Source organism: Cupressus sempervirens, chromosome 9 (genome assembly GCF_028749045.1).
Source record: "Cupressus sempervirens isolate cs-2001-9-10 chromosome 9, ASM2874904v1, whole genome shotgun sequence".
Lineage (NCBI taxonomy): Eukaryota > Viridiplantae > Streptophyta > Pinopsida > Cupressales > Cupressaceae > Cupressus > Cupressus sempervirens.
Genome location: NC_143126.1, coordinates 520017985 through 520035641, shown reverse-complemented (window position 1 = coordinate 520035641; position 17657 = coordinate 520017985). Strand labels below are relative to the sequence as shown.

Sequence of the window (17657 nt, the reverse complement as noted above, 5' to 3'; positions counted from 1 at the left end):
CTCTTAGTTTTATAATTTCTACTCTTTGTACTTTTTAGAGATTGCACTTCTGAAGATAAAGAATCTTTAGACTTTAGCATTTATGAAATCCTCTTAATGTTAGGAATGTTGGATGGAATAGTGTGCATATGTAATATTAGACAATTCTGTAAAAGATGTTCATAGTCACATAATATCTACAACTAAACTAATTTAGTACAATAATTTCTTTGTACAATTCTAATCTACAATATACACTTTCTCACACCAATAATGTCAAATAACAAACTAAATTCTTTGAATTGTTCTAACGATAATGCATTTGAACACAAGATGATACATTCAAGCATGTAAACATAAAATCCCAACCATCTAACGCTCTAACATACATGTGGAATATTGAAAATCACAAAACCTATTATAGTCATCTTTTCATATCAATATACCACACATATCACTCAACCTATTTCCTCCATGTGAATAATAAAAGCATGTGTATAGTCATGTTGGTATACACTTTTCAAATATTAGTACAGTCTAAGAATTTTACAATTATAAGGAATATATTTTAGGTGATTTAGTTATCTCTCATTCTTTCTTTTGCTAAAAAGTAATTTGATTCAATGATTATGTTACAAAATTAATAACTCCTTCGATGTATTAAATAAAGCTCAATATTCCAAGGATTCCTATAACTATTTTGTTCTTTTATGAGGATATTTCATATTTTTGTCCTCTTGTACAAGTGTGATGACATGCCATATTTTTTAATTCCTTTGATAAGGAAATTAGCTTATTCTCCTTAAGAAGATGTTCACACTTTGTGTAGACTTATTATAAATGAAAATATTCATAAAATTTGGAGTTATACATTCAACTCCTCTCCTCATCTCTATTTAAGAAATAGCTTTATCTCTCATTCTCCAACACAAAACAAATGGATCTCTCTCTCTCTCTCTCTCTCTCTCTCTCTCTCTCTCTCTCTCTCTCTCTCTCTCACACACACACACACACACACACACATTCATAATGTCACAAGGGGGTTGTCTTTTCTTTCTCTTTATTGGCTCTTTTAATGATATCTAAAAGTTCTTGCATATCTCATGGTAACATTTTAATTTCACATTAGATTAATTTTTATTAAAATTGCATACTTATTATTTTTTTGTAGGTTCTTAATTATTTCTGATTTCATATTTGATTAATTATTGTTATATTTTCTTTTAAATTTTATGTATCTTAACTTCTATCATGTAAACACAAGGTTATAGATTTTTTTTCTCTCACAAATTTCAATTGTAGAGCTATAACATTTTCAAATCTACTCTATGAATTTTATTTTTTTCTTTACTACAACTTATATTATATTTATTTCTCAAATTCATTTCAATCTACTTATTATATTTAAATTTTATTTTATTTAAAATCTACAAGAACCTTCTATTTTAATTCAAGACATGTGTGCAAATTTATATCTATATTTATTCTCTTCAAAGACATGAAATTTAGATCATTTTCATCTCCCCCATGTGTTCGTTAATGCTTGTCTATGGGTGTAGATTTTGTAGGTACTTTTGTTATGTTCATAATTGGTAAGGAGCTTTCATTTTGTAGCTATTCAATGATTATAAATTTGTGTGTTTAATATTATTATTTTCCTAATATTTTGGTCCGATAGTCAACTCTTAGTCAACTCTCTTTTAGTTTAAATCACACCAACCATGGTTCTAAACCAATACATTCTTTTCACATGCTGGGATTTACTCCAAGATCTCCTATGTGTTCTTCTTTATTGATAATGAGGCAAATGCACTCAACTAGTTTTCTTTGTCAAACATAAATGAACCTCTAATGATTGAACATGTAAACTTTTTGATTGAGATCTAATATTCACAGCCTAAATATGAATGATAAAGGAGTGATTGAGCTTGAATACAGATTGATTCACATGACATGTATATGTGCTAATTATATGCCCCACCAAACTAAGAACAAATATCAATCGAACCTTACAAATAATGATACCCTAGAAACAAAATAAAGAAAGATAGCCAAAATTTTAAAATGTAATGTTAGACGGGATTGGAAATCCCTTTTTGGTTTTGGCATTGGGCCTAAACCACTCCAAGGTGGTGTCTCAATCACTAAATTAGTAGATGGGACCTGCTTCCATCTACAAGATTTAGCCTTAGACACAAACCTTGCAAAGTTCGCTAACTTGTTTGTTGGTAAGTTTGGTGGGTTGAGATCATATATAGTTTTTTCAAGAAATGGGCTATGTCCCCTTGGGCATTGAAAGGCTTGGTTATAGTGTTTGGGTTTCCTAAATTTTTCTTATGTTTCTCTTTTTCCCTCAAGGAAGAATTATTCCTTATTTTAGTTGGTGTTCCTTGGTTTTTGGGCAAGTTGCACTTGCAACAATGTAAATGACACACAAGGTTTGACTTGGTGGCCCATCTTGCTAGTATTGTTTCCACCTAGGTTTTCCTCCCTAGGATTCCTCTTAAATTCTAGGATGAAAAGGTATTGGAAGGCTTAGAAAACTCATTTGGTGAGTTTCTTGGTGTTGATGTTGTGACTCAAAGTCAAGCCTTCTTTATCTATGCAAGATTATTCATTTTGGTGGTCCCAAGGACTATAGTTTTAGTGATCCTCAAGTCTAGGTTGGGTTTTATTTCCCAACCTCTAGAGTATGAGAACTCTTTGTCATTTTGCTAACTTTTTTCTATAATTGGCCACCTTCTGAATGTTTTTCCCAAGAATCCTCTTGTTACACTTTCTCCTAAGGTGGCTATAAAGGGTTATAGTCCTACTATTAGGACTCAACTTGAATCTTCAAGTATTGGTTTGGAGTTGGCTCTCTTCTATGTGCCCCCTCTTAGGTTCCTTCCATCTCCTTCCCCCTTGATTTCTTCCGTGATCATCCTTCCTTCCCCCTCCCCCCTCAAGAACTAGTTTCCCCTAGAGAACCCTTCCCTTTTCCTCCCTACCCCCTCCCTATGTTGGTGGCTCCCCATCCCCTCCTTCCCTTTCTTTTTCCCCCTTGCCTCCTTTTTCACCCTTTCCCCCACTCAGTATTCTCCCCACTAGTCTCTTTGTTGCAGCCCTACAAGTATGCATATGTTGGTTATCACAAAAGATTGGAAGGCATCCAAGCATAGATTTGAGAAATTAGTTTGTGGAGAAGGACATTGTCAATGGGAGCTAGAGCAATCTTGAGCACCATTTGTGCTCTAATAGATCTCAATGATTATTGTCTCCTAGCATATAAGAGTTCTTAATAGTCCATGAAAGAAAATTCTTGCTAAGAACCTTGTTAAACATTTGAACCCAAATAGTGTTCAATTACAAGAAAATAAAATTAAAAATCAGAATACCAAATTAGAAGCATTGTTTAGGAGGTTAAAATTTTCAATTCAATCAAATCCTAAAAGGGCACAACTTGAAGAATCTCTTGAAATAAGTTTGACCAATATACATTTAGTTAGTGGGAAACTTGATATCTAGAATACTATGCTCTTTCAAGTTGAACACTTTCTTTATTAGTCCCTGCCATTTATGGCAGGGACTAATGTGTAACTAGTGAACACATACTATTGATCCCTACATTAACACAACATGTGTGCCCTAGGCAGGTAATTTATGGGTCCATTTGTTCAATTTTTTTACATTTGACTAGTCAACTAATCACTAAACCAACCAGTGAATGCAAAGTATTAAATTTTATTGAACAAAAATATTATACTTAGTTATTAACTTTTATTTTTAATAATTAATAAATATGGTTTTTCTATTTTTTGATTGGTTAAAGAAATGAGTAAAATAAAACTTTCTTAAAAATATAGAAAAAACTCCACATCATGAAATCTTTTTTTTAAAAAAATTAAAGTTTAGAAATTTGAGCAAACTAAAGTCAAAAAGTTCTTTCTTTTCTAGAAGTTTCAACTAGAAGTTTCTTATGGAAGGTGATCTCCTTTGTTCCTTAACTGGAGCTGAACCCCTAGTAAGCTCCCACTTATTTTTTCTATTTCTTTTGATTCATGTTTGAAGGCTAAAATTTCCCTTTGATTCATGTTTAGAATCTATAATTTTCTTTTTTCATCCATGTTCAAGTACTAAAATAGTTGCATGTATTCATACAAGCTCGGTACATGGAGAATTTACTAAATTGAACTAGCAAGGAATAGTTCATAGGTAGCCATGTTCTTCCTCTTTATCTACACTTTGGTTAGGGATAAAATAGAAAAAGGGAAAATCCAAAGACTGTCGCCACATATAAGCCAAGACTCCATGGCAGGAACAAGCATATACACCTTCTTACGATTCAGGCATTGCCATGTGTATACAATAATTATTCCCACACACACATCAATGGAAAAATAGCCCCCCACAAGAAATAGAACAACCGTAGCCATTGGAAGAGGACTGTATCGAGAAGCGCTCTTTCACAACCGATCTCGAACAACATTGATCACAAATGCCAAAGCAAAAGCACTGCAACCCATCTTTAAACAATGCTTTGGAAGTGCAGAGAAGTCTTCCACCAATAAAAATGGCCATGTTTTTGTAAATGAGAGCATATGGAACTTTGGTTCTCCACATCAAAGGCCAAACCACAAAACTAGAGGACCCACAATGCATCCCATTACAGTTCTAATCAATTGGCTTGCAAACATGGATTTGGGAGATGACAGAGTGAGATAGTCTGTTTTGAAGTCGTGCATTTTAACCGAAGAGGTGGAGAGAATGGATTTGATGACTCCACAAGACACTAATCCCACCATTATCCTTCCTGACCCATGTCATAATTACGTGCCAAGTTTTAATCTGTCATCCCTACTCCATATGCAATATTACAGAATGCCACAGCGGGGGCAAGGACATAAGCTATGAACACTTAGTACCATTTCATTTGAGGAGACATGTGAGGAATGACCCCAACAGACATTGCAGCCAAGACTCCATAGCCAGATAAAGCAACCTAAATAGGTATTGAATCCTTCAGGGACACTTCTTTGAGCCAAATCTCATCATATGAAATTGCATCATTTTTCTCATTCTTTGGGTCTAGAAAGAAAATTGAGCTGAAGTATACACACCGTGACTTCACCCCTACTCGTCTCATTTCTAGCTTCTCTAATGGACATATTCAAATTTTAATGAGAAAAGAATTAGGTTTCAACTATTTTGGTAGATGCATTACATGTGTGTCAGCCTGACAAGGTTAACCAAACAAGAATGGGATTGCTCTTTTCCATTCCCATTCCACATTTTCATTCATATTCTAATTTTCCATTCTAATTTTCTATTCCTATGCCAACAAATAAACGGACCCTATATCTTTAGGAATACATATCAAAACTTGTATAAGCCTTCACACACCATTTGCACTTGATCGTTGTTTCTATCTAGCTTTACAAATCTACTTTACATGATTGATATTCCATGCATAATCATTGTATAATTTTGACAGAAGGCATTAATGGTTCTATTGAAATATTGACATTCTATTTATAAGAAATGTTAAGATTATCAACAATCAGCTTCCTGCTTGAAATTTCTACCTCTCTTCTCTTCTACAACTGATCAAAACATTTAATTGTTATAATCCACTTCAGTCAATTTATGTTATCTAAATAAAAGAATATATAGAAATTTTTTATTGGATGTTTATTACTTTAGATAAAGAAATTAAATCATTTTTATTGGATGCTTACTACTTCAGCTAAAGTAATTGTTTTATTTTTTAAAAATTTCTCATCAAATTAACTATGATAGATTATTTATTTCTTATTAAGGTTTACATATTATAACAAATTATTTAGCATTCTAGAGTGTTTGTCATCAATTATTCAATTTTTAATTGTAATATCATTTGATTACTAAATTATTCATCTTTTCTTGTCAATTTCCAACCTCAGAACTTATGCATTACGATTTCACTATCCTTATAAAAAATCATTATAAGCTAGAATAAAGACTGAGAACAAAACCTTGTTTCAAGCTCCTCATGCCAACGACACCACTAAAGACAAGAACTTTGGCACTTGCACCTCTTGTTGATATTTAATTCCTTTATTTGATTGGTGTATGCCATTTCTCTTGGTAGTATTTTAAATTTGCTTACATAAAAATACAAATACAAATTTAAATTGCTAACTTGAAAATCTTAAAATTTTCATTATTAAAAGATATACAATATTTTGATCTATACCTTGACATTTAAGAGACAAAATTAACTAATTAAATTTATTTAACACTATATTCATAATTTTCATAAAATATATCTATAATAACATGAGTAGCTAGAAATCACTAAAAAAATTAATTTAAAGAATTATTTACATGTATATCAATTATTTTATATTAAGGCATTATAGTATTTGTGCTCAATGATACAGTTTTGCCTTATATTTTATTAATTTTAAAATTATATACATGTTATCCATGTTCAAAGTGTACGTGCTAGAGGAAAAGAAGAACAAGAAATAAAACACCTAGTATAGTATTCAATGTTATGTCTTGAATATCAATTATAAGATATATGTGCCCTAGTCTTTAGTTAGGGATGTTGAAGAAGTCATGCCTTCTTATTACATTAGATTTAATAGTAGATTCAACTTGTTCCCTCATGGGCTTAGTATTGTTTCCATACTCTTTTATGTATTACATAAAGAGCTTTGCCTCTTTTACTATGATCCTTGATTACTAAGGACACTGATTTATTTACATGTCAATACATCTTTGACTAATATAAGATTGCATATCTTCTTTAGAAAAGAGAACATGTTGTTCATTAATAGTCTTCAAATTGAACACTCATGTTCGTGACCAACTTGCATTCATATTCAAGATAGAGAAAAATGAACATTTCTAAGAATACCATTGACTAGCTACCCATATATAAGTTAGAATCATATTCCAAAAGAGTATAGTTCTAGACCCATTAAAAGATTTATCTAGATCCATTGCAACTAAGCATTTTAATTACCTATGCCACTTTAATATGTAATCAATAATCTAATTACTATTGAGAAAGCTTTAGATAAAGTAAAAAAAAGAATTAAATATGTACCTATTGTGCATGTGTGTATATATACACACACATACTATAATGGGCACCCCTGAATGTCCCAAAAACTAAACCAAATTGCTGAAAGGAATTATGTCAAACAGTTTGCATTCAACCTCTTGTTTCTCCATTTAATGTTTTAAACCCCTTATAACTCCGGAAATCAAAAGTTTATTTGTTTGTTGTGTTTTGTGCATGGAATTGGTATCATACAACATAAACAAGAAAGAAACTACAATAATATGCAAAGTGGAAATGAACTGCTGCCAATAAAATGTTATTTTCATAATTCATAAAACCAAATACATGGCAGATTTATCAACTCACTAATTACTTCAGCATTATTGACATAATACTCCAGCCCATGCTTTCGAACTTGCTGCTACAGTACTTTGTCCTTCAATCAGTCTGCTACCTTCATAATATCATTCCCTGAAAGCAACATAAGCGTCGAACACGTATTGAAGAAGATATGAGCAAATTACCAAATCTGCCTGTAGCTGGAAATGCAACTAAACTGCCTGATAATGAAGCTGATAACAAAGAATTCCAAAGGCCAAACCCCAAGGGAATGATGTCTAGAATGTTACAAGAGAGGATAAATGTCCTCAAATTCCAAGAACGGAGTTGCAACTCACACACCATTTTTTTCTCATATTCAACCTAGCTAATGAAGCCACAAATGCTTCCTTTTATTCTATTTTCAAGGGTCCGCTCAACTCATATGGGCAATTTGGGATAAAAGATGTGTAGTATATAAAACATATATTAAAATACCCCTTATGTCTCCCTTGGTTACACATCTCCATAAAATAAATATTAAAGTAACACTTTAATATTTTACAATTAAATTAGACATTACTTTAATAAAACTTTAGGCATTAAAATGTATTAGCAATCAAACTCTGAATAATGCAAGTGATAGTTCATCGAAAAGCTCTCGCCGAGGAGTATCAAATCCAATCACCAAAATTGACTTGCACTGTGTCCTGTCGACTTACTAAAAATAGTAAGTATGCCTGAAACTAAGTAAATCAACTTCATTTTGGCCCAAATTGGAAATGACTAGGCCAAAACACTCTAGGATCCCATTAAACCCTTCGTTAGCCCTCGGGACCATGTAGAACAAGGCTAACACACACACACTTGGTCAACTACTAAAATGGGGACATTACACATACATATGTATACATCTATGTACATACATTATATATGTATACATACATATTTATATATGTATAGCTATATATGTATATATTTTCTTAGATTTAAAAAGGATCAACAAGTAATATTCAAAGAATGTTATTCAAAATATGACTCTTGTGGGTTCTCCAAAAACATGTCTAGTCACAAAATTTTGATTGAAAGTACCCAAGTCCTTAGTTTGATTGAAAGTACTTTTTCCAAATTAACTCGCATGAGAAGTTAATCTAGGTACTTTTGATCAAAACCCTAGTCATTTAATCATGATTAACAATGGTGATTTTTGTCAAGGGCTTGCAAGCTTGTCCATATAGTATACTATCAAAGTTTGATTCCATTCAATGATAATGGTTTTATGTTACTTTTGAAATTCCAAAGGATATTGTTGTAATATATTTTTACATCCTAGAGTGCATCTCGAGGTCCTAATGAAGTCCATGTTGAAGAAGCATAGCATGTATACAAGTTTTTTCTAGTATGACTGTTGATCTATTTAGTCTTTTTGTCTACTAGTGTCAAACACTTAGTCATATAGAAGGAAGAGTTGGCTAGTCATCACTACAACCAAGTCAATCTATATAGGTTAAGTTATGTATTTTGTAGACTTGTAAATAATCATGTATATGTCAAGCTCTATAGGATTCAAAAAATTCTATGGTCATTGAGTATCCCTATGGAGCTAAGTTTTGAATGTCAAGTAAAGTAGAGTGAATATGTTTCGAGTCATACAGAAGAAGCCAAGCTAGTAGAGGTCGAGCATCAACAAGGAGACTAGTTATGGCGAACTATCAGGAACCATATGTGCTAAGTAACACTGTTTGTTCACAAGAATGTTTTGAATGGCATAAAATATGATGTAAACCATTTTTGGCTAACATGAAGATGTCATTTAGTTATTGAAGAGTTTTTTACTGATTTTTTTACACATTTTCACATGGATTATTGATCCCTATGAAGGAAAGTTAGCCAATCAAATTAAGAAGCAAAAAGAGAAGCATCTGGATCATTGATTATGTTCTAGAAAACTATATAGATAACTATTTAAGGGCAGATCCAAAACCTATTCTATGTGGTGTGATTTGATGTGTAAGTATGTGTGAAGGGATTGTGTTTTGGATGCTACAAGAGAAGTTTTTAAAGAAACAAAGTATAGTGACCAAGAAGAGCAGAGAAGAGAAATATTAGATAGGAGATCAGATCAGAGAGTAGAAAGAGAAGATCCATAATCAATATTGTAAGTGAAAACCAAAGGATTAGGTACTGATACATTCTATCAAGTGGATCAAGGTAAATCTCTTAACAGAGTGGTCCAAATAGGCCTAGTCAAATCAAGATCCTAAAAAAGTGCTTACTTCATTGTAAGTTTTAAATCTTCTAATCAAGGTAGATCCAATAGTCTTGTAAGCTAATAACAGAGAAGACCCCTCAAAGGGTAAATCATAAGAAGTGGTCACAATTGTAGCCATAATAGACAAACAAATTGTTACTATAGTAGTGAAGATTTATGGGTGGCATCCCCACCCCAATTTTACCTTCACCTTGGAGGGTTTCTGGGTAACCAAATCTTTTGTGTTATGTGTTTACATTTATGCTTATGGATGTATTGAATAGTTAGATCTATTTCACCATTTCAATTTTAACGTTATATTGTTCATGATCTAGATATGAGATGGACTAGTGGTGAATACAGTTAATTTGTTTTTCTCTTTAAGGAAAATAGTCTCAGTGATCCTAATTCACACACCAACCCCCCCCCCCCCCCCCCCCGTCAGTATCTCACTTTCCCAATAAACTTCCAACACTAATTTCATAGTAAGTTGTTCCAAAAAAAATTGTAATAAATGGATTTTTTCAAAGATTGGGTTTTTTTTCCATAGACGTCATATGATGACTACAATAGAACAAGAAAATAATGCCTAAAGTAGCATCAAATTTTAGTTTGATTTTGGAAAAAATATGATCCTCTATGGTGACAGCAAAGTTGACACCAAAAGAACTCTAGTGCTCGATGACGTATTCAATACTTCAAGTAATGCCAAATTGTGAGTCATATCCACCACCAAATGTGATCGTAGGAGTGTTTGTGTAAAAAATGACACCAGAGAAAAACTCAACAATATACACAAAATTTGATGACATATATAGTGTCATGTTTAGCTTTCTCTTTTCCTCCTTAGTGACATCTAGTTTTTTCATCCAATCATGCTTCAAGTTTTTCTTATTATTATGCTTCCATTTTTCTTCTTTTAGAATGTCCTTTGTTTCTTCTATTTGGCTTAAAAAATTTCTTCTTATTTTTTCTTTTATTCTTCTTCAACTTTAGCTTCCCATTTTGATTCTAGTTTTGCTTTTGCATTGACTTTCCATTTGGCTTCTAGTTTTACTTCTATATTGGCCTCCCATTTGCTTCTACTTTATCTTCCAAATTTTCTTCTAATTTGGCTTCCCATTTTTCTTCTAATTTTCCTTCTATATTGACTTCCCATTTTGCTTCAACTTTTGCTTCAATTTTTGCTTCCCATTTTTCTTCTAGTTTTTCTTTAACATTGTGTTCTCATTTCACTTCTAATTTCTTTTCTACTTTTAATTTTTCTTTGGATTTACATTTGGATTATAACTCTAATTCTATTTTGGCTTCCAATTTTACTTCCATTATAACACCCTTTGTTTCTTCTCCTTAAGATTCATGGCTTGCTTCCAATTTTTCTTATGGAATTTTCTTCCATTGTAACATCATTTTTCTTCATGTATTATTTATATGGTAATGTCTATTTTAACACCATTTATTTCTTCCAATGCTTCTCTTGTTGTTGCTTCTATATTTTCTTCTTGTGTATCTCTATTATGATATATTTTATTTTCTCCAATATAGATTCTATCATTGCATATTTTCTTTCTTCTAAAATTGCTTATTTTATTACTCTTTTATTTGCTTCTAAATTTTATATTTCCAATATGAACCTAAAATGAGAAATACATGATGGGATCCCTATTCTTACTCCAAAGTAATATTCTACTTGTCTAGGATTTAAGTTCCTACCTAAAGGGAAAAATATGTGAATTGGGTGTTGGGGAAATCATAACAAATTATGAAGAGTTCTATCATGATAATCAATTGAAACCAAGATATAAAGATCTAAAGTCAACAATCCTAGACTATGTGATTGACATTCCAAATTTATTTAAGGATGAGAAACTTAGGTTTATTCTTAGAATGGTGCACACCAAGTACATAAGGATCAACAAACCCTATAAAATTAAAAAATAGCTAATCAAAATAGTTACAAGGTTCAATAGAGTATGAAAAAATACTTGTATTGAGAAATATAAGATAACTAAATTGGACAATATAATTGGATGCAACATGAAAAAATATTGTGTTTGATGAAGGACATCACATATAAAAAGGTAAAGTTTGTAGCAATCGTGATTGCTCATTGGCTATATCATTTGATCAGGATCAATAGCTCACCAAGTGGAGTGGTGTATGGAGCACACCAAATAATAAATGAACACAACACACTTAAGTGGGTGGTTACACATGTACATAATAGAGAATTATCTATGAAAGATTAAAAGGGAAAACAATGCACATATTTTCAAATACGGTGCAATATTGGTTTGTATATTCTTTTAATTTATAGTTGAATTTCCTATATTTGTAAAATCCCAATGGAAATTGAGTAGACCAATCACTACTCAAATCACCAAAATGTATGATAGATTGGAGAAGGACATGCCTAACCTACTCAACAAATACTTCAAAAAGTCTCAATCATAAATGCAAAGAAGGAAGATGATAGGTCCTCAAGTCTAGTTATGGACTATAGAAGGAAAATTTTGTTCCTAGAAAGTAAAGACAAGTACATTGTACAAGAAATTCAACTTCAATTCCACTAGTTAAGTGATTTTGCATATGAAATTGGCAAAGAATCAATAAGGAAGGAAATTGAGTGACTATTAGAAATTCAAATTGACCATAAATAGAGAAAGTTTGGAACATCTAAGGAAAAGATGAAAATACTAAAGGAGAAATAGGAAGCAGTTGTTGTAGAGAAAAAGAAGAATAAGAAGAAGAACAAGAAGAAGAGAACATGTCAAATCATGTAAAATGATGAAGAGGAAAGAGTGAAAGAACAAGGTGAGGAGATTCCTTAATTGGAGCCTAGATGTGAGTCTTCCCCCAAGACAAAGCTAGAGAAGGAAGCCACTAGTATGAAGATCCCCACTGCCATTAAACCTCCAATGGTAGAAAAATATAAAAGGAATACAAGAGAGAAAGAGAAGAAGAAGTCTCCAACTACAATGAAGGAAGAATAATCAAAAGAAGAGACAAACATTGAGAGTCTCAAGGCACCAAAGGATGGTAAGAAACTTACTTAAAATAATATTCTTGATGATATTAAGAATAATGACAACTATAATACATTAAAGAATATTTTCAAATTTTAACAAAGAAAATAAGAATAAAATTGTTAATGTTGTATTAGTAAGTCTGAGAGTATTAATTAGAACTCTAGTGTCCATCAGGCCACTAATAACCTGTGAAATTTGTTAGTATTAATTAGACAAAAATAAAAATTACATGCAAATATAACCGATATCAAAAAATGATAAATAACATAGAAGAGAACACAAGACATGAAGATTTAACATAGTTCACCCAATCCTTAGGCTATGTACACCAAAAACAAGTCCAATATTCTTATTATCCAGTGATTATCACCTAATTACAATCTATAATCCTTTATAGGTCAACACTCCCACAAGAAGCTACTATTGCATCATAGACTATGAAATCCCTAACCCTAAGCTATTATATACAAAAAAATTTATGCTTTATAAGGATCATAATTAGTCACAACATGTAAGCCCAAAAAAATTTCGATAAAGTAACCCCAAACTAACAATCTTTGACTTGGGGACTAATTAGGCTCCATCCTTGACAACAATCTCCCACTTTGAGATTGATCAAGGTAGTAATACCACCACTCCATGAGGGTTCTACTAGATTTAGTGTGATTTTGGACAAAAAATGATCTTTTAGGGTGGTAGCAAATTTGACACCAAAATGCTTCTGGTTTTCAATGATGTATTCAATACTTCAAGTAACCCCAAATTGTGAGCCATGCCCATTACCAAATGTGATATTGTAGGAGTGTTTGTGCCAAAAATGGCACTACAAAAAAACTCAATAATATACACCAAATTTGATGCCACATATAGTGTCATGTTTAGCTTTCACTTTTCCTCCTTAGTGATGTCTAGTTTTTCTTCCAATCATGCTTCAAGTTTTTCTTATTATTATGCTTCCATTTCTTCTTCTTTTAGAATGTCCTTTGTTGCTTCTATTTTGGCTTAACATGTTGCTTCTTGTTTTTTCTTTTATTCTTCTTCAACTTTAGCTTCCCATTTTGATTCTAGTTTTTATTTTGTGTTGACTTCCCATTTAGATTCTAGTTTTACTTCTTTACTAGCCTCCCATTGTGCTTCTACTTTGTCTTCCAAATTTGCTTCTAATTTTGCCTCCCATTTTTCTTGTAGTTTATGCTCAGAAGGATGCACGCCAAGTTATATGGATCAAAGAACCCTATAAAATAAAAAATAGGTGATCAAAAGAGCCACAAGGTTCAATAGAGCATGAATGAATATGAATATTAAGAAATATTAGCCAACTAAAGTGGCCAATCTAATTGGATGCCACCATGAAAAAATGTTGCGTCCACTAAAGGACATCACATATAAAAAGGTAAAGTTTGTAGCAATGAAAATTTCTCATTGGCTCTATCACTTGACTAGGATCAATAACACACCAAGTGGAGTGGTTTATGGAGCACACCAAATAATAAATGAACACAACATACTTAACCTAAGTGGGTGGTTATACATATAGATGATGGAGAATCTATGAAAGATTAAAAGGGAAAATAATGCACATATTTTCGAATATGGTGTAACATTGGTTTGTATATTCTTTTACTTCATGGTTGAATTTCCAAGATTGGTGAAATCCCAATGGAAATTGAGTAGCCCAGTCACTACTCAAATCACTAAAAGTGTACAATAGATTGGAAAAGGACATGAGTAACCTACTCAAAAAATACTTCAAAAAGTCTCAATCATAAATGCAAAGAAGGAAGATGATAGATCCTCAAGTCTGGTTATGTATTATAGAAGGGAAATTTGGTTCCTTGAAAGTAAAGACAAGTACATTTTACAAGTGGTTCAATCTCAAAACCACTGGTTAAGTGATTTTCCATATGAAATTGGTGAAGAATCAACAAGGAAGGGCATTGAGTGAGTATTAGCAATGCTAATTGATCATAAATAGAAAAAGTTTGGAACATTTGAGTAAAAGATGAAAGCATTAAAGGAGAAATAGGAAGTAGTTGTTGTAGGTGATTTTCCATATGAAATTGATGAAGAATCAACAAGGAAGGATATTGAGTGACTACTGGTAATACTAATTGATCATAAATAGAGAAAAAATTTAACATCTCAGGAGAAGATGAAAGTACTAAAGGAGAAATAGGAACTAGCTGATGTAGAAAAAATGAAGAAGAAGAAGAGAACATGTCAAACCATGTAAAAGGATGAAGAGGAAAGAGTAAAAGAAGAAGGTGAGGAGATTCCTTAATTAGACCCTAGATGTGAGTCTCCCCAAAAGACAAAATTGGAGAAGGAAGCCACTAGTAATAAGATCCCCACTACCATTAAACCTCCAATGATAGAAACATATAAAAGGAATACAAGAGAGAAAGAGAAGAAGCCTACAACTCCACTAGAGGAAGAATAATCAAAAGAAAAAACAGACATTGAGAGTCTCAAGGCACCAAAGGAAGGTAAGAAACTTACTTAAAATAATATTCTTGATGATATTAAGAATAATGACAATTATAATACATTAAATAATATATTTTCAAAGTTTAACAAAGAGAACAAGGATACCATTGTTAATATTGTATTAGTAAGTCTAAGAGTATTTAATAGAACTCTAGTGTCCGTCAGGCCACTAATACCTAGTGAATTTTGTTAGGATTAACAAGAAAAATAACAATTACATGTAAATATAACCAATATCGAAAAATAATAAATCATAGAGAACGTAAAGATTTAACATGGTTCACACAATTCGTAGGCTATGTTCACCAACAATGAGTCCAATATTCTTATTATCTAGTGATTACCACTTGATTATAATGTGTAATCCCTTACAACTCAATACTGCCACGAAAAGATATTATCTCATCACACATTATGAAATCCCTAACTCTAATCCATTATATACAATATTTTTGCTTCTTTACAATTGTAATTAGTTCCAACATTTTGGCCCAAAAAATTCATTTTCTTTTCAAAACCCAAATCCCAATTTCAACATCCAATTAAGAAATACCGAAATAATCAAACAAGGGTTTTCAATTTAACTCTTTCTCATATGTATTCAAGAGTAGAGAACAATAAATTTTAACATGAGGGTTTCAAATCTCTCTTTCTCATATATAGATAATCGAATGAAGAACAATTAAAATATACAAGGGTTTCAATCAAATTACTTTGCTCAAAGATGTATTAAGAACAAGGCAAAGAAGATTTCAACACAAGGGTTTTCAACCACATTTAAAAACTCTATAAAAAAATTATCCAAACATGAAGAAGACAAGAATTTGAAGAATGGAAATCCACTATACAATTAAACCACAAAATCCTACCTAGATCTGATACTAAAATGATAGACGCATAGAACACGCAACAATTCTTTTTTTCTAAAAACCTTCCTCTCTGAAATTGCTCCTCCAAAACTTGTGTAATTAAAAAATGATCGCTAGATCTCTAATAAAGAGTTCTCCCCTAATTTGATGCTCTAATTGTGCAATCACGAGAGGGAACTTGCTAATCAATTATTATTTATTACTTTATTACCTTTTATGCACAACTCTTTTAGATGTTTAATTACAAAATATCTTAATTGAATAATTCCTTTCTCTCTTTAATTAATTTATTATATTTTAATTTTATGCATATGCTTTAAGCAATTTAATTAAAATAAACTTTATTAAATTTATGTTTTCTCTCTCTAGTTAATTACAAGACGTTTTAATAATATATTTATTAATTAAAATAATAATATTATTTAGAGTTTATTATTTAAATTAAAACTCCTAAATAATTATTATTAAATTAAATAAATATAATTATGCCTAAATTAGAACCATAACTTTATCTTTAAGTTTCATTATTTTATTTAATTAATTCATGAGATGTTTTTAATAATATATTGATTAACTTAATTAATAACGTTATTTAGAGTTTATTATTAAAATAAAAATTCTAAATAATTATTATTAAATTAAATAAATATAAATACGTCAAAAATAGAACTTTAATAAAATCTTTAAATTTAATTCCTTTATTTAATTAATTTCTTAATTAATTAAATATAATTAAATATTGAATTTTCTTTATTAAATTTCCATTAAATTAAATCATTAAATTATATTTTAATTTGATTTAAATATAACTAAAAATCACAACAGACCCACAAAACCAAATACAACAACTCAACTAAAAGTCAAAGAACAAAGTCAAACTCCAAGGTCAAACTCATGAATTCATGTCACTTGATGAAATTGGAAAGGTGAAACTAACTCAAATACTTGTCCTATTTTCTAGGACAATTGGCTTAGGGTTTAGGTTTTGGACTCAAGAAATATCTCCTTACTCATACTATTGAAATATTGCAATAGGTAACGTTCATCCTAGAAATTCAAGGAAGTCAATACCTGGTACCTATAATCTACATAAAATCCATGCATGTACAAATACAATATTATAAACTAAATAGGCAATGGCAGGAAGTGGTTCATCATGTAGATCCTAACTAGTAGGTGACTATGACTCCCTTCTTCAACCACATCAGAAACATCACACATAAAGAAACATACACGCACAACATACACATGCAATATGTGGTAAGTATCCATAGAAATGCATATAAAAATTTCATCTAACTAACATCATTAAATAACTAAAAGTCACTAAATGAACATATATATCATCATTAAAACAATCATGAGATAACTGGAATAACTAAGTAACTCGACATATATATATCAACTAAGTATAAAATAACATTTAATCAAATATGGTAACCAAGTACCAATAACCATAAAACATAATCATAGAATAGGCCTAAAAGGATCCGATCAAAACCAATCAGAAAAGTCAAGTAGGGGAGGCATTACAATTTTGTTCATTCTAGAAGACCAATCGAAGATGAAGAGGAGTTTAACTTCTCCCTTGTTACTATGTTTGTAAACATATCGACTAAATTATCATCTATATGTATCTTGTCTATCTTTAACTGTCTATCATCCAAAATTAACCAAATGAAATGGCACCA

At 31.2% G+C, this 17657-nt stretch overlaps 1 pseudogene; it reads right to left on the bottom strand.

The window, feature by feature from the left end:
* Positions 1–4196: 4196 nt before the first annotated feature.
* Positions 4197–4763, bottom strand: LOC149539637 (metal-nicotianamine transporter YSL3 pseudogene; annotated as a pseudogene).
* Between the last annotated feature and the right edge of the window lie 12894 nt (positions 4764–17657).